The following is a 20,133-nucleotide window of genomic DNA, read 5'->3' on the forward strand; positions in this document are numbered from 1 at the left end:
TGTGGTGAACTCAGTCATTCATAGCCGGGAGGGGCTCGATTCCGTTTCTTTCCTGAATGTTTTCACTGTTCCGACTGCACCAGGGAGGAACCACATCCTCTACGCCTGCAGAAGCAGGATTTCTCTCCCGAGAGTCTTGGAATTCTGCGGCCCACGTGTATGGTGACCAGCTCTGCAAGGGGCTTTAAAAACCCCAGTGTCGGCTGATTTGTTGGCTGACACCGCACCCGGCACCTCCAGGATGTGGCCGGCATCATGGAGGGGCTGCTGGCTGCCTGCCTTGCTTTCAGTTCCACATGGAGACAATGACTCTGCTGCACTGAGTTTCAAGAATTTTGGCAATAAAAAGAGCCTATATGACCTATTTATGAAGTATTCCAGAATCACTTACATGAATATTTTGTCCTAAATTCTGTATAATTAGAAGATATAAACCCCACATTGTGATTATTTTTGTTCACCAACATAACCTAAATTAGAACTCTCCATGCGGGCTTTCAAAAAAGAAAGCATTTGAACAAAAACATAAAAGGAATTGGTTTTATCCACACCGTTCTCAAATACTTGAGAGTAACGTGTTTGCTTAAGTAACATCGAAATCTTGTGTACTGTTATTTGATTTGCAGACCTTTCCTCTTTACCAGTACCAGTAGCAGAAAGGTAAATTGTACTGAAACGTTTAAAAAGTCGTAAGTTCTGACTTTGAGGCCTGATGAACCATCACGGGATTCTCCCCTGCCTGGTTCCTTCTCCCCGGAACCTCACATCAAGCAGAAGCTTCCTTGCGGGCGGCCCTTGTTGCAGGCGGTCTTGGCGAGAGACATCCCCATTTCTGCAGCTGGACGGGGAAAGGGACGTTGTTGTTCTTGGCCATTTGGCAGGTGTTCTCTGACTGCCTCTTCTCTGCTGGGCCTGCCGCACAGGGAGGGCAGGTGGGACGCCCCCCCCCCCCCAACCGCAGGGCCTACCGAGAGTCCCATGGCGGGCGGGCAGAGGTGGGCTAGCGTTGCATTAAGTGACTTCCCGTAGCAGCCTGTGCAGTGCTGGGGCAGCCTTCTAAGGGAGGAGGCTTGTGGGCTGAGACCTCTAACCTTTTTCATCATTTGGGCTTCCGGGGCATAGAATGGGATGCGTCGTTGGCCTGGGGTCTGTGCTGCTGTTGGGCGTCTGTGCATAGTCCTCTTTTGTCTATTTTCATTATTTTTATTTATTTTTTTGAGATGGAGTCTTACTCAGTCACCCAGGCTGGAGTGCAGTGGCGCGATCTCAGCTTGCTGCAACCTCTGCCTCCTGGGTTCAAGTAATTCTCCTGCTTCAGCCTCCCAAGTAGCTGGGATTACAGGCGTGCACCACCACCCTGGGCTAATTTTTGTATTTTTTTAGTAGAGATGGGGTTTCACCATGTTGGCAGGATAGTCTTGAACTCCTGACCTCAGGTGATCTGCCCGCCTCGGCCTCCCAAAGTGCTGGGATTATAGGCGTGAGCCACCTCACCCAGCCATATTTTCGTTATTTTTAATAATGTAATGGGAACCTCTGGGCTCACCATCAAGCAGAAGCCAGCCTTGATACCCAGCATCCTGCCAGCCCCTCCCCAGCATCCTGCCAGCCCCACCCCAGCATCCCGCCAGCCCCTCCCCAGCTGCCCCACGCCCGGCTCCTGCCCCAGCTCTGTGTGTCCTGTGCTCTCCCTTCCCCACCACCCTATGCACACCTTTCTCTGCCTGGGTCCACACTGTCACCTGCTGTAGCTCTACCCACAGGCCATACCTGCCTGGTGGGCCCCTCCTCCCTGCCCCTGTTTTTGTGGAAGGACAGGTGGAAGTGGGCGGGTGGGGTGGGTGGGGTGGGTGATGATAAAGAGCATTCTAGGCCAGGGCAGGAATGCAAGCACATGGGTGTGAGGGGCCAGGTGTGTTCAGGGATCCTTGGCACTTGTGGGGTGGCGGGGGCACTGGCCAGAGGAGGGCTGGGTTAGGGGGAGGCTCCTGGCCCTCTGGGGGGCCCTTGGTAGAGGAAGGGGCATTGCTTGTGTGGGTGGTGAGGGACCTCTGGTTGGGTGGGGGGGGTTAGGTGTTTTAGGAGGCTTTGGGTACAGAGATGTCCAGGGGTAAAGTGGAGCTTAGTCTCAGGACAGTTGGCCCTGGCATCTGTCCTGCCCTGGGGGGCTAGGAGGGCCGGACTGGAGATGGAGGCTGGGGCTGTCCTGGTCCCAGGTGAGGTGGCATCTCCTAGGAGGGAGGAGAGGGTTGGTGCCCTACAAACCCGAGGGGAGGGGCAGCACGGGGAGCTGGGGCCGGGGGTGAGGAGGGGTGCCCCACATGTTCTGAAGCGCTCTGGAGTGGCTCCAGCCCGGCCAGCACTAAGTTTTGCTGTCTGTGGTTTGCTGTGCCTGTGTCCGCTGCTGGTAACCAGTGCATCGGGACCTGGGCTTTCTGACTGCACCAGGTTTGTTTCTGCTGCTCTGAGTGCGGTGCCCAGTCACCGAGGTACCTGTCGTTCCCACCTCCTGTGGACTGCGTGGCCTGGCGTCGAGGCAAAGCAGCAGGAAAGTTGGGTCCGCATCCCAGCCCCGCATGCGGCCCGGGGGGAGAGTGTGCCTTTCCCCTGGAGACACACAGGGTGGAGGAAGTGAAGTCAGTGGCAGGCACCCAAGAGGGGCACATTTGCAATCCCAGGGTGGGCATGGGAACTAACTACAGGTAGAGAACATGCGACGCAGCGGGTCTGCACGCCTCAGGGTTCTGGAACAATCCAGACGGGGACATGGGGGAGATTGGCCACTGGGACTGGTGTTTCACTTGGCTGCCTCTGGACATAGTGTCTCTTCCGACTTTATTTTCCTGGGTTGTGAATCTCCCTTTTATGCCACAAAGGTCCCCCACCCAAGGGACTCTCATCCTGCAGCCCATGGGCCTGGCCCTGTGTCTGGAAAGGGGAGGTGGTGCCCTGATGTTCTGGGCCTGGTGGTCAGTACGGGCACGGGGGTGCAGAGGTAGAGGATTCCACATTTTGAGAGAAAAACAGGCTCCCCTCAAGGCAGCTCAGCCCTAGGTGAGGTTGGCTTTGGGCACACCCATGGGAGGCCCCCTTCCTGCCCTGAACCCTCTGAGCGCCACCCCTCCCACCCAGCCACCAGAACAGCCTTTCTAGCTGCCCCTCCAAGTCATCGCAGGGACCCCTGCGGCAGGTCAGGGGGCCAAGATGGGAACACCCAGAGAACCACAAGCCCAGGCCACACAGGCAGGTGACTGCATGGGCAGGTGAGCACCCTGTCTGACAGGTGCCAGGGTGATACACGACTTGTCCAGGTCCCCGGCCTTAACACCCAGTGCTGTTTCTGTACCCTGGCCACCTTCCCAGCTTACCCAGGGAGGCTGAGGAGTGGGTGCACAGGAGGAGTGGGAGCTGGCCGAGGGGCTTGCAGAGGGTCAGAAAGAATCTGCTATCCTGGTGGGACAAGCAGCCAGACCCTGGATGCTGTCTGTGCTGGAAGCGTTGCTTCAGTGCATTAGGATGGGTTCACTTTCTCGTAATTCACTCTGAGGACACGTTGTTGGAATCATTGTGCATAGTTCTGGATCAGCACCATGACGGGAGGTCAGAGGGCTGCCTGGTGCAGTTTCTCTGCTGCCTGGATTGACCATGAGGACAAGGACTAGCTGTGCCCAGCCCCCTGCTTCCCGTGGATAGGGACTCTGGCTGCTGGCTCGTGCCATCGGGGCTGGAGTCTTAACTGGTGAAATCACATTTATGAGGCTGATAGCCATCAGTTTCCACAGACGTAAGTGTGGCCAGGATGACAGATGTCCCTGGCGGCCCTTTCTGCAGGGTCCTGCAGGGACTCCAGGGCCATCTGGCCACAGTCCCGAAGTCTTTGTCACCATCCCTCTGTGGGTGGGTGCTGGTGCCTCCTGGGCTGTTGAGTGCTTGGCAAGGGGCTCGAATGGTCTTTCTCTTCTCAGTTGAACCAGTTGATAGAATCCTGTTTCCTTTTGGAATTTAGAGATTAGCCTTTTTTATTTTTTTCTGAGACGGAGTCTCATGTGCTCTGTTGCCCAGGCTGGAGTGCAGTGGCACGATCTCACAATCTCAGTTCACTGCAACCTCCATCCCCATAGTTCAAGTGATTCTCCTGCCTCAGCCTTCTGAGTAGCTGGGACTACAGGCACATGCCACCACACCCAGTTAATTTTTGTATTTTTAGTAGAGACAGGATTTCACCATGTTAGCCAGGCTGGTCTTGAACTCCTGACCTCAGGTAATCCATTGGCCTCGGTTTCCCAAAGTGCTGCAATTACAGGTGTGAGCCACCATGCCTGGCCCAGATTAGGCTTTAAAAATAGCATTCTTTTGTCCTCTTGGGGCCTTTTTTCCACCTGTCACTGAGACCTCCACTCCTTTGCAGAGCTTGGATGGCTGCAGGGCTGGCTTAGCTGCTGCCTCCAGGTGGGATCGGGAGCCACCCTTCTCAGCGTCCTTCCATCTGTCAACCTGCTGGACTGGTTAAACCAGGTCTCCACTCCTGCTTTCGATAAGTCCTGCCCTCCCCTGGGAATCGGCGGCCAGACCTTTGGGTCCTTTGGAGGGCTGCAAAGTGGCTCAGCAGGAGCGAGAGGTTTCCTTGGCTGCTGGAGACTTGCAGGTGCCAGGTGTAGGCCCTGGAGGTGGCACACAGACCAGCTCCTGCTCTAGTGCCCTGTGTCCCTCCTGGCAGGAGGCATACTGCTAAGCAAGGCTGTTTTAAAGAGGGTTTGTTTAAGTTGGATGTTTAGGAGGTTAGGTTCCCCCAAGGAGAAAATGCTATGAAGCCCCCAAAGGCGTATGGGGATGAGATGATGTGGTGAGTTGGAATCTTCTTTAGATCCAGAGGAACTTCTTTGGGTGGTAGTTACCTCTCCTTCTCTCTCTCTTGCTCAAGTTTCAGGTGATTTTCTGGCCTGGTTTCATTTATCTATCTATCTATTTATTTATTTATTTATTTTTTGAGACGGAGTCTCGCTCTGTCGCCCAGGCTGGAGTGCAGTGGCGCGATCCCGGCTCACTGCAAGCTCCGCCTCCTGGGTTCACACCATTCTCCCGCCTCAGCCTCCCGAGTAGCTGGGACCACAGGCACCCGCCACCATGCCCGGCTAATTTTTTGTATTTTTAGTAGAGACGGGGTTTCACTGTGTTAGCCAGGATGGTCTCGATCTCCTGACCTCGTGATCTGCCCGCTTCGGCCTCCCAAAGTGCTGGGATTACAGGCATGAGCTACCACGCCTGGCCTCTGGCATGGTTTTAATTAGGACAAAAACAAGTACAGTTTGATTTGCAAGTTACCCTTCTGGGGGCAAGTTTAGGTGACACGTTGGTTTTGTTTTGTTTTGTTTTTACCATTATCTGCTTGTAGAACTTGCCTTTAGAGCACTGTACAAGGTGGCATTTTTTTAGTCCATTAGGTTTTGGCATTGGCGGCCTTTTGTTTTGTTTTGTTTTTGAGACAGAGTCTTGCTGTGTCGCCCAGGCTGGAGTGCAGTGGCACAATCCCAGCTCACTGCAACCTCCACCTCCTGGGTTCAAGTGATTCTTATGCCTCAGCTTCCTGAGTAGCTGGGATTTCAGGTGCATACCACCATGCCCAGCTAATTCTTTTATTTTTAGTAGAGACAGGGTTTCTCCATGTTGGCCAGGCTGGTCTCAAACTCCTGGCCTCAAGTGATCCTTCCGCCTCAGCCTCCCAAAGGGATAGGATTACAGGAGTGAGCCACCACACCTGGCTGGGTGGCGTTTTTTGGGTGAAAATTTAATGAGAATTCTAGGGAGATGTTTGGGTGTCTTGCTGCTCTGGTAAGTGGAGTGAGGGAGTGTCTGTGAGATGGAGAGTGGGAGGGAGGGGTGGATGGACTGGTTATTTGCACCTCGGTGTTTGTTGCCAGAGGATTCTAATTGAGCAAGCTGTAAGACCTTGTCTAGGATGAGTCCTGGCCTGAACGCCTCTAAGTTGCTTTCTCTCCCACTTTGGAGAAAAGCAGTTCTGGTTACCGGCTTGATTTGCTGTGATTTGCTGACTGCCGGCTCCTGGCTCACCTGTGGGTCTAGGTGGTAGCTTCTGGTTAGTTGAGGTATATGGGGGTCTGCCTGGGGGAAGGAGCTTGTTTAGAATGTGGGGAGACCCTGAGGTCAGACAGGGCCTGTGGTGCAGCTCCGAGCTCCTTGAGGGCCAAGTATACCTGAAATTGGAACTAGGAGCTGACACTGAAAGCCAAGTCCTCAAAATCCGTGCGGGCCAGCGGGGAAGGATGGAGCTGGCCTTGTCTGGAGAGCACGCTTAGCAGCTACATGGTGGGTTTCAGGCTGGGACTGAAAGAAGGGGAACCAGGAGGGGACATGCATGGGAAGAGGGTAACACAGGAGACAGGAGCTGCCCCGCACCCAGAGGGCTAGGGTTGGGGGTGGTGGGACTGTGAGCTCCTCTGGTGGCCTCCGGTACCCACCAGCTCAGTGCCCTGCAGCACCTCCGGAGGAGGATGGGGGTCCCAGGGAACTGTCTGACACAGAGGCCGTGACAGAGATGGAGGATCAGATCAGGACATCCCAAGACCTTGACAGAATCCCTAGCACACAAGAAGTAGATTTTTGGAGCCTTTGTTAACAGATGGGGCCACTGGGGGTCAGATATTTCTGCTGTTGAGCCACCCTGGGCGCGGACAGGGCCTGTGTGTGAGAGTGCTTGCGTTGTCAGTTACGCAATTTGCAGATGGCTCGTGATTTTTCAGACGTTGAGCTGGTCGTTTCATAGTTGTGCTTTTAGATACTAAGTTTTTTTTTTTTTTTTTTTTGAGACGGAGTCTTGCTCTTGTTACCCGGGCTAGAGTGCAGTGTCACGATCTTGGCTAACTGCAACCTCTACCTCCCGGGTTCAAGTGATTCTCCTGCCTCAGCCTCGCGAGTAGCTGGGATTACAGGCTCCTGCCACCACGCCCGGCTAATTTTTGTATTTTTGTATTTTTAGTAGAGATGGAGTTTCACCCTGTTGGCCAGGCTGGTCTTGAACTCCTGACCTCAGGTGACCCACCCGCCTCGGCCTTCCAAAGTGCTGGGATTACAGGCATGAGCCACCATGCCCAGCTGATACTAAGTTTTTTTGAGAATTAAAATTACCTAGTGAAAAATTACCTAGCAACCTGCATTTAACATATTAGCTCCATTCTCTGAAATGAGCATCTTGGTTCTGTCTGGAAGATGGAGATTGAAATGTTTCCACAAGTCAGCACCATCGAGCATGATGGCCCCACATGCCTACGAGTTCCATGGTCGCCGTCGCTGGAGCAAGGGCATGTTGTGAGATGTGACTGCTTTTGCAGAAAAGTGACCATCGGAAGGCTTTCCCCACATGGGGACTCCTTAGTCCTGAGTCAGTGAGAATCCCAGGTGTGTCTCGCCACCAGCGGCACCTTCTCCCTGTAGGACTGTCTGTTGAGTGGCTGACTGTGAATCTCATCTGACCTTAAGGCCACCAGGAAGCTTGCTGGTTATTTGTCAAATGGTCCTGCGGAGAGTGGACGAGTCCTTTAGTCATAAAAGGATTCTTCCTGAGGTGTCTGTCTTGGGAATCGACTGTTTTATGCCTCGATTTTTAAAGGCTGGTGACACCTGTGCCCTTCTGTGAGAGAATCACCTGCCTGTGACCAGTGCCTGCAGCTGTCACCTGGAGCTGTCACCCTGTTCCAGTGGTGGGACGTGGGCCACTGCTGAGGGTCTCCTAAAGCCCCATCAGAGAGAGCGTGCAAAATGGAAAGGGCTCCCACAGATTTGCTTAAGCAGAGGGGGGCTTTGCCGGTTTGGGGCCAGGGGCCTGCGGTATGGAGCTGCTTGGGGTGCTCTGGCTGGGTCGCTGGCCTCCCCTTCTTCTGACGTGGTGCTTTTTCACCCTCCACGCCTCCTTCTGCTTCCCTTGTGGCTTCATTCCCGTGATGAGGCAGAGCATGTGATTGGCAGCCCCTCACCATGGGATGGGTAATTCCCCGTGGAGAGCAGGGTCCTTACCAAAAGAGGGACAGGGATGCTGAGTGGGGGAAGCACAAACAGTGCACAGGCAGGCATGGAGGAGACAGTGGAGCAAGGCGGCAGGTGCGTCCTATACACTCAGGTGCTAAGCCCCGGTCGCAGAGCCCCTTACAGCCTCAAGCGATGGAGGACACTGGCGAGTCTTTGTGCATGTGGGGTGTATTCATTGCCACTCGGTATTAGAAATCAAAACTAAGAAATTTAAAAAGATTTATTAATTTACTGAAATATGCAACTATAAATCTATTACATGTTAACATAAATAACATGTCTTTCTTTAAAAAAAAATCACTACTTGGGGCCAGGTGCAGTGGCTCATGCCTGTAATCCCAGCACTTTGGGAGGCCAAGGCAGGCGGATCACAAGGTCAGGAGTTCAAGACCAGCTTGGCCAATATGGTGACATCCCATCTCTACTAAAAATGCAAAAATTAGCCAGACATGGTGGCAGGTGCCTATAGTCCCAGCTACTCAGGAGACTGGGGCAGGAGAATCACTTGAACCTGGGAGGCGGAGGTTGCAGCCAGCTGAGATTGCACCACTGCGCTCCAGCCTGGGTGACAGAGCGAGACTCTGTCTCAAAGAAGAAAAAAAATCACTACTTAAAAAAAGAATTAGTGAAGAGGGGTGCCGACATTTTGTAGCTCTCCTCGGGGTGTGATTTGTCAGGAGACAGCTTGTCTTCTGTGACCCGTCGGCCGCCGGATCACACCGTGCAGCTGCCAGGGGGCAAGTGTGGGAAAGGCGAGCAGCATTTTAGGATTATCACTGGAATAGTTTCGACCTTGTGGGTCCTCAGAAAGGAATCCCCAGGGTCCCTGGGCCACACTTTGAGAACCTCTGGTTTATGTCTTAGGCAAGATTCTCTGCCATGTGAATTAGGGTGTTTTGGGTTTTTTGTTTTTATTTTAATTTTTATTTTATTAAATTTTTTAATTTAATTTAAAAGTTAGATCAGGTGCAGTGGCTCACGCCTGTAATCTCAGCACTTTGGGAGGCTAAGGCGGGGGGATTACCTGAGGTCAGGAGTTCGAGACCAGTCTGGCAACACGGTGAAACCCCATCTCTACTAAAAATAAAAAAATTAGCCAGACATGTTGGCATGTGCCTGTGATCCCAGCCACTCGGGAGGCTGAGGAGGGAGGATTTCTTAAGCCCAGGAGTTTAAGGTTGCTGTGAGCTGTGATTATGCCACTGCACTCCAGCCTGGGTGACAGAGCAAGACCTTGTCTCTAAAAAACATTTTTTTTAAGTTAAAAAATTTAGTTTACTGTGCAATAGTTGATGCTTTCAGGATTCCGAACTCACCATGGATCAAGGCTCCTGATGGCTTCAGCCCCCAGTTCATATCTCCAGAGGCCTCCATTGGTCCTGCTTCCATGCCAGCCCTTCTTGGGCAGCTCTTGGGCACGCTTCTGTCTTTGTCTTTTTTCTCCTCTCCTCCTCCTCGTTTCCATAGACACATGGCCAGGCACATGCTGGCAAGTGACCACGTCAGCGGTGGGCTCTCCATGGTGGTGCACGGGGGTCCTCGCTCCTTGCGAGGCTGTGGGGCTGCACTGTGGACTGTCCCACATGGGTGGGTCCAGCCTTTTTGCTGTCATGAAAACGATGCTGCCGGGAGACGGCCTTGCCCCACCGCCATCGTGCGTGTGAGAGACTAGGAGAGCTTCCTGGAAGTGAAATCACCATTTTGTTGGATATTGCAAAATTTCCCTCCACGCCACTCTCCACGTGGGACAGAGCCTGTGTCCCCTGACCCCACACCCACATGCTGTGCCTCTTTGCCAGTCTTTTGGGGAAGTGGTTTCTCAAGGCAATTTAGTTTGTATTTATCGGCTGGGCACGGTGACTGATACCTGTAGCCCCAACGCTTTGGGAGACCATGTTGTCCAGGAGTTCGGGACCAGCTTGGGTAACATGGCAAAACCCTGTCTTTACAAAAAGTACAAAAATTAGCTGGGCATGGTGGCGTGCACCTCTAGTCTCAGCAACTTGGGAGGCTGAGGCAGGAGGATCACTGAACCTGGGAGGTCGAGACTGCGGTGAGCTGTGATCGTACCACTGCACTCCAGCCTGGGCGACAGAGTGAGACTCTGTCTCAAAAAAAAATTGTATTTCTCTCATTATAAGTGAAGGTTAATCATCTTTACATTTGTTTAAGGGCTGTTTGTTTTTCCTTTATCTTTTGTCCATTTTTCTCTTTTTTTTTTTTTTTGAGGCAGAGTCTCTGTCTCCCAGGCTGGAGTGCGGCTCAGTGCAACCTCCGCCTCTTGGGTTCAAGCAATTCTCCTGCCTCAGCCTCCTGAGTAGCTGGGCCTACAGGCACGTGCCACCACGCCTGGCTACTTTTTGTATTTTTAGTAGAGATGGGGTTTCACCATGTTGGCCAGGCTGGTCTCGAACTCCTGACCTCGCTATCTGACTGCCTTGGCCTCCCAAAATGCTGGGATTACAGGTGTGAGCCACCACACCTGACCTCTTGTCCATTTTTCTATTGAAATGTTTGGCCATGGCAGGCAAATGAATCCTTTGTGATGTGTGTTGAAATTTTTTTTCCCGGGTTATCATTTATCTCTGACTGCTTACGGAGGTTTTTGCCTTGCAAAAATTTGTTTTTAACATAACGTATCTTCTCTGTTTTTTTTTTTTTTTTTTTTGAGATGGAGTCTCACTGTGTTGCCCAGGCTGGATTGCAGTGGCATGACCTCGGCTCACTGCAAGCTCCGCCTCCTGGGTTTACACCATTCTCCTGCCTCAGCCTCCCGAGTAGCTGGGACCACAGGCGCCCGCCACTGCGCCCGGCTAATTTTTTGGTATTTTTAGTAGAGACGGGGTTTCACCGTGTTAACCAGGATGGTCTCGATCTCCTGACCTCGTGATCCGCCCGCCTCGGCCTCCCAAAGTGCTGGGATTACAGGCATGAGCCACCGCGCCCGGCCTCTTCTCTCTCTTTTTTTTTTTTTTGAGATGGAGTCTCGCTCTGTCACCCAGGCTGGAGTGCAGTGGCGCGATCCTGGCTCACTGCAAGCTGCGCCTTCCAGGTTCACGCCATTCTCCTGCCTCAGCCTCTCGAGTAGCTGGGATTACAGGCGCCCACCACCACGCCCGGCTAATTTTTTGTATTTTTAGTAGAGACGGGGTTTCAATGTGTTAGCCAGGATGGTCTCGATCTCCTGACCTCGTGATCCGCCCGCCTCAGCCTCCCGAAGTGCTGGGATTACAGGCATGACCACCGCGCCCAGCCTCGGCCTCTTCTCTTTTATTGTGTTCCTCGTCTCGCTGGGACGGACCTCGTCCAGTCCCAGGGTTATGGGTGCCCCCCAGGGCCACCTTTGCTACATGAATGCTTTCCTTGTTCTGCATTCAAACCTGTGGTCTAATCTGAATTTATTTTGGGAAGGTGTGAGGTGCAGAGCCAGCCTTATCTTTTTCTAGGTAGCTTCCTAGATGTCCCAACGTGATTGGTGGAGTGAGTTATCTCACACCCTCCTATTAAAATGCCTCTCATCACAATTGGGTCCGAGTCTGTTTTTGTACGTTCTCGTGGCTCTGTTGTCTGTTCATGCGCCATTAACATGCTCTGAACTCCGCTGCTGCCCCATTGCGTTTGCGTGGCAGGGCTGGCCTCCCCCCGTCAGTCTGGCTTTTCAGAATTTTCCTGGCTATTTGGCTTGTTTATTTTTCCCTATAAACCTTAGATCCAGATTGTCTTGGTTCTTCTAAAATCTGTTGTTTTTCTTTTAAGGGAAATTACATTCAATTTGTAGATTTTCAAAGAGAGGATCGGTTTTCTCTCTCTCTCTCTGCATACATTGTGGTAAAATAGACATAACACAATGTACCGTCTTAACCATTTCAGAGTGTGTCATTTACTGGCGTTAAGCACATTCACACTGTTCTGCAACCGTCACTACCATTCATCCCCAGAACATCTGATCTTCCCCAACCGAGACTCCGCACCCACAAAGCACTGACTCTCCAGAGCCTCTCCCCACCCCCGACACCCCCCAATCCACTTCCTGTCTCTGTGCATTTGACTCCTCTGGGGACTGCAGATAAGTGGAATCTCACAGTGTCTATCTATGACTTCCTCCTTTCACAAAGCAGAATGTCCTCTGGGCTCACCCAGGTTCTGGAGCCATAACGTCCTCTGGGTTCACCCAGGTTCTGGTGCCATAATGTTCTGTGGGTTCACCCAGGTCTTGGTGCCATAATGTTCTCCGGGTTCACCCACGTTCTGGCGCCATAATGTTCTCCGGGTTCACCCAGGTTTTGGTGCCATAATGTTGTCTGGGTTCACCCAGGTTTTGGTGCCATAATGTTCTCCGGGTTCACCCAGGTTTTGGTGCCATAATGTCCTCTGGGTTCAGCCAGGTTTTGGTGCCATAATGTTCTCCGGGTTCACCCAGGTTCTGGCAAATGTCAGAATTTCCTTCCTTTTCAGGGCTGAGTAATATTCCATGGTGTGGATGGACCACATGTTGCTTATTCGTTCATCCGTTCATGAACACTTGGGTTGCTTCACCCTTTTGGCTCTTACGAAAAATGCTGCAGTGAACATGGGTATGCAAATATCTCTTCAAGACCTTGCTTTTAGTTCTTTTGAGTATCCCCAGAAGTGGGATTGTTGGATCATATGGTAGTTCTATTTTTCGTATTTTGCGGAACCTCCATACTGTGATTCACAGCAGCTGTACCATTTTACACCCCACAAACAGTGCACAAGGGTTCCAGTTTCTCTCCATTCTCGCCAACACTTGTTGTTTTCTGAGTTTTTGATCATGGCCGTCCTAATGGGTGTGAAGGGGTCTCCCCTTGTGGTTTGGTTTGCATTTCCCCCAGTGATGACTGGTGCTGAGCATCTCTGCATGGGCCTATGGCCGGTGCTGAGCATCTCTGCATGGGCCTATGGCCGGTGCTGAGCATCTCTGCATGGGCCTATGGCCGGTGCTGAGCATCTCTGCATGGGTTTATGGCCGGTGCTGAGCATCTCTGCATGGGTTTATGGCCGGTGCTGAGCATCTCTGCATGGGCTTATGGCCGGTACTGAGCATCTCTGCATTGGTTTATTCCTGGTGCTGAGCATGTCTGCATGGGCTTATGGCTGGTGCTGAGCATCTCTGCATGGGTTTATTGACCGGTGCTGAGCATGTCTGCATGGGCTTATGGCCGGTGCTGAGCATCTCTGCATGGGTTTATTGACCCGTGCTGAGCATGTCTGCATGGGCTTATGGCCGGTGCTGAGCATCTCTGCATGGGTTTATTGACCGGTGCTGAGCATCTCTGCATGGGCTTATGGCTGTTGCTGAGCATGTCTGCATGGGCTTATGGCCGGTGCTGAGCATCTCTGCATGGGCTTATGGCCGGTGCTGAGCATCTCTGCATGGGTTTATTGACCGGTGCTGAGCATGTCTGCATGGGTTTATTGACCGGTGCTGAGCATGTCTGCATGGGTTTATGGCTGGTGCTGAGCATCTCTTCGTGGGCTCATGCCCGGTGCTGAGCATCTCTGCGTGGACTTATTGGCCGATTGGACGGGCACTCGGGTTATTTCCACCTGTTGGCTTGGGTGAATGGTGCTGCTGTGGACATGGGTGTGCCAGTATCTCTTTGTGTCCCTGCTTTCAGCTCTTTGGATTATACCCAGAAATGGGATTGCTGGGTCATATGGTAGTTCTGTTTTGAATTTTTTGAGGAGCTGTCGCACTGTTTTCCCTGGCCCCCTGTATGGCTATGGCTTACCCTCCCCAGCTGTGGGCACTGGAACCAGGCCAGAGCGTTTGCCTGAGAATCCAGTGAGTCCAGAGCTCTGCTGCCGACCCCACCTCACTCCGACAGCCCAGTGCCCCGGTCCCCCAGCCGGGCCCATGGGCGTGCAGGAGCAGCGAAGCCTGGGGTCCCATCCCCCACCCTGTGATGGTTGTGATGTCCTTTCCTGAGCCACAGTTCCCTCGTGTCTTTAAAAAGGGGGGGGGTCATATAGCATTAGGAGAAATACCTAATGTAAATGACGAGTTGATGGGTGCAGCAAACCAACATGGCACGTGCATACCTATGTAACAAACCTGCATGTTGTGCACATGTACCCTAGAACTCAAAGTGTAATAAAAAAAGGAGGGGTCATAATAATAGTCGCCAATAGTTATGTGTACTTAGTACCTGCCAGGCTGGGTGACAGGTGTAGGGGAGCCAGGAACCAGCCCTCCACAGGCTGGTGTGTAGGGATTGAGTCAGGTGCGGCCAGGAGGCACCGGGCAGGTTACTGTCCCTTACGAAGTGTGGCTATGGCCACCATTAACGTGGGGGTGCCAGGGGATTCGCCCGATGCTACCTGCCTTCGCTCCTCCCTGGATGCATCCTGACATGCCCACTTGGCTCCATCTCCGCTGCCCGCACCAGTCCCAGCCACCGCCCTCTCTCCTCTGCCTGGCCACAGTTTCCTAACTGGTATTTCCACTTCAGGCCTCTTCCAACCATTGGCCAGGGTGCTCCACGCTGTGCTCGGAATGGGACCGAGTGCCCTACCACAGCCTCTCTGCTCCCACCAGCTCCTTTCTGGTTTGTTTTGGCAAAAGTGCCCTGCATGTGCTGCTCCCTCGTCCCGGAGTGCCCTTCCTCTGCAGCCTGCGACCTGTCCTTCATGCCCTCAGCCTGCGGTGCCGCGACTGCTCCTCTGAGCACCTTCCTGGGCTGGTGCCGGCTGCCCCCCGAGGGGCCGTGGGGTGTCTTCTCCACAGTTAGGGCAGCACTTCCAGCTCCATGGGTTTGTTGGCCTTGCCTCCTCTGTATCCTTGCGCTGAGGGTCCTGTCGGGCACGTAGTAGGTGCTCATTAAACACTTAGTGCGTGGCTCGGTCATTGTGGTTTGTGGACATGCAGTATTCCAGCTCTAAGATGCACTGCCTGCTGCTTGTTCTTGTTCCCTAGTCCCTAGTAGATGGCGAGCTGCCCCTTAGCAAGCCCGTCCAGCCTGCAGCCTGCAGCCGAAACATGTGCTTCTCTGATCTTCCATCAGGGCCGCCCGTGCTCTCAGGCCTGTCAGGAGACTCTTCTGTGAGACTGGACTATCAGAGCATCCCAGCTGGCAGGTGATTACCTGGGCAACAGGTGTGAAGTGGACCTTGCGGGTTTTTGATCTTGCTTCTAAAATATTATTTTGGGCTGGGCATGGTGGCTCACACCTGTAATTCCAGCACTTTGGGAGGCCGAGTCAGGCGGATCACCCGAGGTCGGGAGTTGGAGACCAGCCTGGGCAACATGGCGAAACCCCATCTCTACTAAAAATACAAAAATTATGTGTGTGTGGTGGCGGGTGCCTGCAGTCACAGCTACTTGGGAGGCAGAGGCAGAAGAATTGCTTGAACCCGGGAGGCAGAGGTTGCAGTGAGCCAAGATTGCATTACTGTACTACAGCCTGGGCGACAAGAGCGAAATTCCGTATCAAAATGTGTGTGTGCATAGCTGGCCAATATATATATATATATTTTTGGCCAGCTGCGGTGGTTCATGCCTGTAATCCCAGCACTTTGGGAGGCTGAGATGGAAGGATGGCTTGAAATCAGGAGTTTGAGACCAGCCTGAGCAACATTTTGAAACCCCATCTCTACTAAATATTTTTTAAAAATTAGCTGGGCAGTGGCACGTGCCTGTAGTACCAGCTACCCCAGAGGCTGAGTTGGGAGGATCACTGGGCAGTGGCACGTGCCTGTAGTACCACCTACCCCAGAGGCTGAATTGGGAGGCCACAGTGACCTATGATTGTGCCATTGCACTCCATCCTGGGTGAAAGAGTAAGACCTTGTCTCTAAAACAACAACAACAACAACCCAAAAAGCCCAAAACATTTTTTTTTGTTGTTTCTTGGCCCTTGGGTTTTGCCCCAGAGGCATACATTGCAGACCGCTGAGTGGCGCTGGTTGCTGTCTGGGCCGGCTTGGCCTCAGGCGATCCTGTTGCCCTCCGCGCAGGAGCCTGGGTCCACCTTCTCCTGGCTGCGTGCTTCCTTAAACACAGAAGGTGTTCCGCAGCCTGCTGTGGGGGGTAGCCCTGTGTTGGGCTTGTATGTATCCCAGGGCTTGGTCCATGTGGGAGAGTCTTGGTAGGCCTGGCGGAGCCCTTTGACCTCAGCTGGGCCACATTTAAACAAAAGAAGTTGACAAAAGGGAAGGTAGTGGTTTGGAGGTACACAAAGGCTCTTTTCACTGGAGGAGCTATTTGAGGCCACGTGGGTTTACTTCCGTACTAGATTTGCCCAGGGACCCAGGAACTTCTTTAAAATCCACCTGACTCACCCATTCATTTGCTGCCAGTTCTTTGGTGCCAGGCCGTGTGCTGGGCCCCAGGGACACGGCACGCTGATGGTCAGAGAGGCCCACGCACACACTGGATCCCGCATTGTGGAGTGGGAGTGCTTTGGGGATGTGGAACAGCAGAGCAGGGTCTGCAGAGCACCCCGCCGGGGAGGGCCGTGGGGCCCCAGGCAGGAGGCGGTGCTTAGGGCTGGCTCCTGGCTTCACCAGTCTTCTTCACCGTGTTGTTGTTTGTCACTGGGCAGTAAGAGGCGCCTCTCTGAAACCTGAGGGGCGGCCCGGCTGCTGTTAGGTGTGGACGGGGGCCTACACTGGTGGCTGTTCTGAGTCGGTTCGCCTTCCAGCACCCCTGAGTGTGGCGCCCTCCTTGCTGGCTCCTCTGCCTTGGGTGGGACCTGGGATGGTGGGGAGAAGCCCCCGGGCTACGGCCCAGGTTGGATAAGAGGGTGGATGGTGGCACGTGGGATCCTTCACCAAGCTTCTTCTGCCCCCAAGAACTTGGAGACTGTCCAGGCTGCCCCAGCCTGGCCAGGGACCACGCCTTGTTCCTCACCCTTCCCTTAAGAGGACTGGATGGTGGCAAGGCCCACACATGAATCTGTGATGCGCGGGCCACTTAAAGGAGCACGTGCGTGCCTGGTGAGGGCTGCGGTTCCCTCTGGCCTGCCCTGTCCCTGGCGTGGGTTAGTGGGGACATGGGCTTCTGTGAGCGTTCTTATTCTGCTAGGCATCTGTGGACCCCGGACAGGGACGGTCAGTGACAGCCCACGGACCACACACCACCCACTGCCACCTGTTTCTGTGTTTTGTAAATGATGTCTGATTTGTACACAGCCGTGCCCATTTGCACTGCAGCGGAGCTGGGAAGTTGTAGAGGCCGTGTGGCCTGCTGGGCTGAAGGTGTTCACCGCCCGGCCTCTCATAGACTGGGCTTGCTGAACCCCACCTAGGAGCCACTCCCCGTGCCTTCGCGATATTGCAGTCTGTGATGCAGAAACACGTCTGGGGAACAGCCTGCTTTCAGACAGCTTTCAGCTTGTGGGAAATTGGGCAAGGGCAGTGGCAGGAAGACATGGCGAATCTGGGGAATCCAGAAGGGGCTTCCTTTCGGCCATCTCATTGGCTGGTTATTCTCAAGCCCTGGTTGCTAGGAGTGATGGAGAGAGTTGGAAAAAGAATGTTTCCACTAGAAACGCATCCCTCCGTGTGTTTCCTGTGGCTTAGTTTATTTGCTTCTACAACACAGTAGTTTTTGCTTGCCTACCTGTGCCTAAACTTAGGTTTTCTTGCCAGCTTTGTTTTCTTTAAATAAACATCTGTGCAGGCCAGGAGTGGTGGCTCATGCCTGTAATCCCAGCACTTTGGGTGGCAGAGGCTGGGGGATCAAGTGAGGTCAGGAGTTCGAGACCAGCCTGGCCAACATGGTGAAACCCCATCTCTACTAAAAATACAAGGAATTAGCCGGGCATGGTGGCAGGTGCCTGTAATCCCAGCTACTCGGAAGGCTGAGGCAGGGGAATCATTTGAACCCGGGAGGCAGAGGTTGCAGTGAGCCAGGATCACGCCATTGCACTCCAGCCTGGGTAACAAGAGCGAAACTCCATCTCAAAAAAAAAAAAAAAATTAAATAAAAAATAAACATCTATGCGGTCACTCTGCCAGGGTCCCCATTCAGGCTTCCAGGCAAAGGGGCCTATGAGCTGTCATATGGTGTGATGGATGGATTAATAGAGGCATATGCTGGGGAGGGTAGGGTGACTGGTGCTAAGCTGCTTCTGGGGCTGTCGTGGGGTTCAAGCAAGCTCAGGCCATGGAGTCCAGTGGAGTCAGTTCGTGTTCCTGTTGTGCCACTTCTTTCTCACCCTGCCTTCCCGAACCTCAGTTTACCCATTTGTCAGTTGGTTTAGCAGATGCTTCTTCCTTTCAACATTGTGATTGGGGTGGGGGAGATGAACACTGGTGGGAGCTTGTCACTCTCGTCCTTTCATCCTGCTTTGTACCCTCCGAGAAAGGCTTATTGGGCAGAGGCTGCCCTGAGGTGTGGATGGATCTGTTGGTGACGTTATTTTTATTAATTTATTTTTAGAGACAGGGTCTCGGCTGGGTGTGGTGGCTCATGCCTGTAATCCTAGCAGTTTGGGAGGCCGAGGTGGGTGGATCACGAGGTCAGGAGATCGAGACCATCCTGGCTAACATGGTGAAACTCCATCTTTACTAAAAATACAAAAAAAAAAAAAATTAGCTGGGCGTGGTGGGGGGGGCGCCTATAGTCCCAGCTACTCGGGAGGCTGAGGCAGGAGAATGGCGTGAACCCGGGAGGCGGAGCTTGCAGTGAGCCGAGATTACACCACTGCATTCCAGCCTGGGAGACACAGCGAGACTCCATCTCAAAAAAAAAAAAAAAAAAAAAGAAGAGACAGGGCCTTGATCTGTTGCCCAGGCTGGAGTCGATCATAGCTCACTGCAGCCTTGAACTCCTGGTCTCAAGCGACTCTCCTGCCTCAGCCTTCTGAGAAGCTGGGACTACAGGTGCATACCATCCCGCCTGGCTAACTTATCTTTTATTTTTCGTAGAGGCGGGGTCTTGCTGTGTTGTCTGGGCTGGTCTTGAACTCCTGGGCTCAAGTGATTCTCCTGCATTGGACTCCCAGAGTACTGGGATTTCAGGTGTGAGCCACTGAGGCTGGCCGATGGTACTGCTGTTATTGGTACTGTTACTGTGGTTTCCTGACCATGGATGCTGTGCTGTGGACCTAGATTTGGATGATGTCCTTGGCCTGTTGGAGGAAGGCCCTCTCTCCTTGGTGTCAGGAGTTGGTGGTGTTGAGCAGGCTCAGGTGCGCGGGAGGCCTGGGGGAAGTGAGGGCACAGTGCTTGGTCCTGAGAATAGCCTGTAGCAGGTGCTGCCAGCCCTCATTCATCTGGGGCCTCCTCTCAAGGCCCAAGCTGGTGTAAGCCTGGACTGTGGCCCAGGTTCCCTGGGGATGGGCTCCTGAGCTCACACGCGTGCTCAGGTGCCCCTGCTACCTCTACCTAAAGACCTGGAAACCGAGGGTTAGGACTGGCTTGACCTGGGCAGCCTGGCGCAAGGAACCTTACTCTCAACCCTTTAGGGCTGGTTCAGGGATGGGAGCAGAGGGTGTGGGCCTGGTTTGTCTACAGCTGGGGCAAGGACAAGCCGTGGTGGCCAGTGGGCGGCCGAAGGCTGCTGTGCCTTCCCTGACACGGTCTCCTGCTTCCCGGGGCCCCCAGGCTGAAGCGCTGTTTGTGTTCTGGGTGCCATGGTTCTCTCCTGTGGCTGCCCACAGCCCCTGCTCACCCACAGGCCCTTCCTGCCCCGCCTGTGGACTTTGGGCTTGGGTCCCTGCTCGGGAGCTCGTAGTGACTAGCAGCGTCTTGGGATGGTCTCAGAACTTTTTACCCTGGCTCCCCACACCCACAAGACAGCGCTGCCTCCCCAGCGCCCGTGGTTACGCAGTGGTGATGTATGGGGCGTGAGAGCAGTGTTTGTGGAACACTTTTTTGGAGAGTAGGGCTGTGTTTTTGCTGTTGTTACCACTGCTGGCTGGGCAGGTTGCTGAGTCCTTCCAGCACTGTCTCATGTTGTCCTCTAACAGCCCTGAGCAGGGGCCACTGTCCGAGGTCACACAGCTGTGGCCAGCCTGGGCCTGGCTTCCGGCTGCCGCGACCCACTGCATGCCTGTGCTTGAGATGATCTGGTGGATAGTGGGATACATGTCCACTCCTCGAGGCTCTCCAGCCCCGGTGGTACTT

At 53.5% G+C, this 20,133-nt stretch overlaps 1 protein-coding gene across 7 annotated transcripts in view; it reads left to right on the plus strand.

Moving 5' to 3' along the window:
* The window catches only part of GRAMD4 (GRAM domain containing 4), a 138,011-nt gene that overhangs the window by 16,852 nt on the left and 101,026 nt on the right, over window positions 1-20,133 (plus strand). The gene's annotated exons all lie outside the window — the stretch shown is intronic.

The sequence above is a fragment of the Pan troglodytes genome, chromosome 23 (assembly GCF_028858775.2).
Source record: "Pan troglodytes isolate AG18354 chromosome 23, NHGRI_mPanTro3-v2.0_pri, whole genome shotgun sequence".
NCBI lineage: Eukaryota > Metazoa > Chordata > Mammalia > Primates > Hominidae > Pan > Pan troglodytes.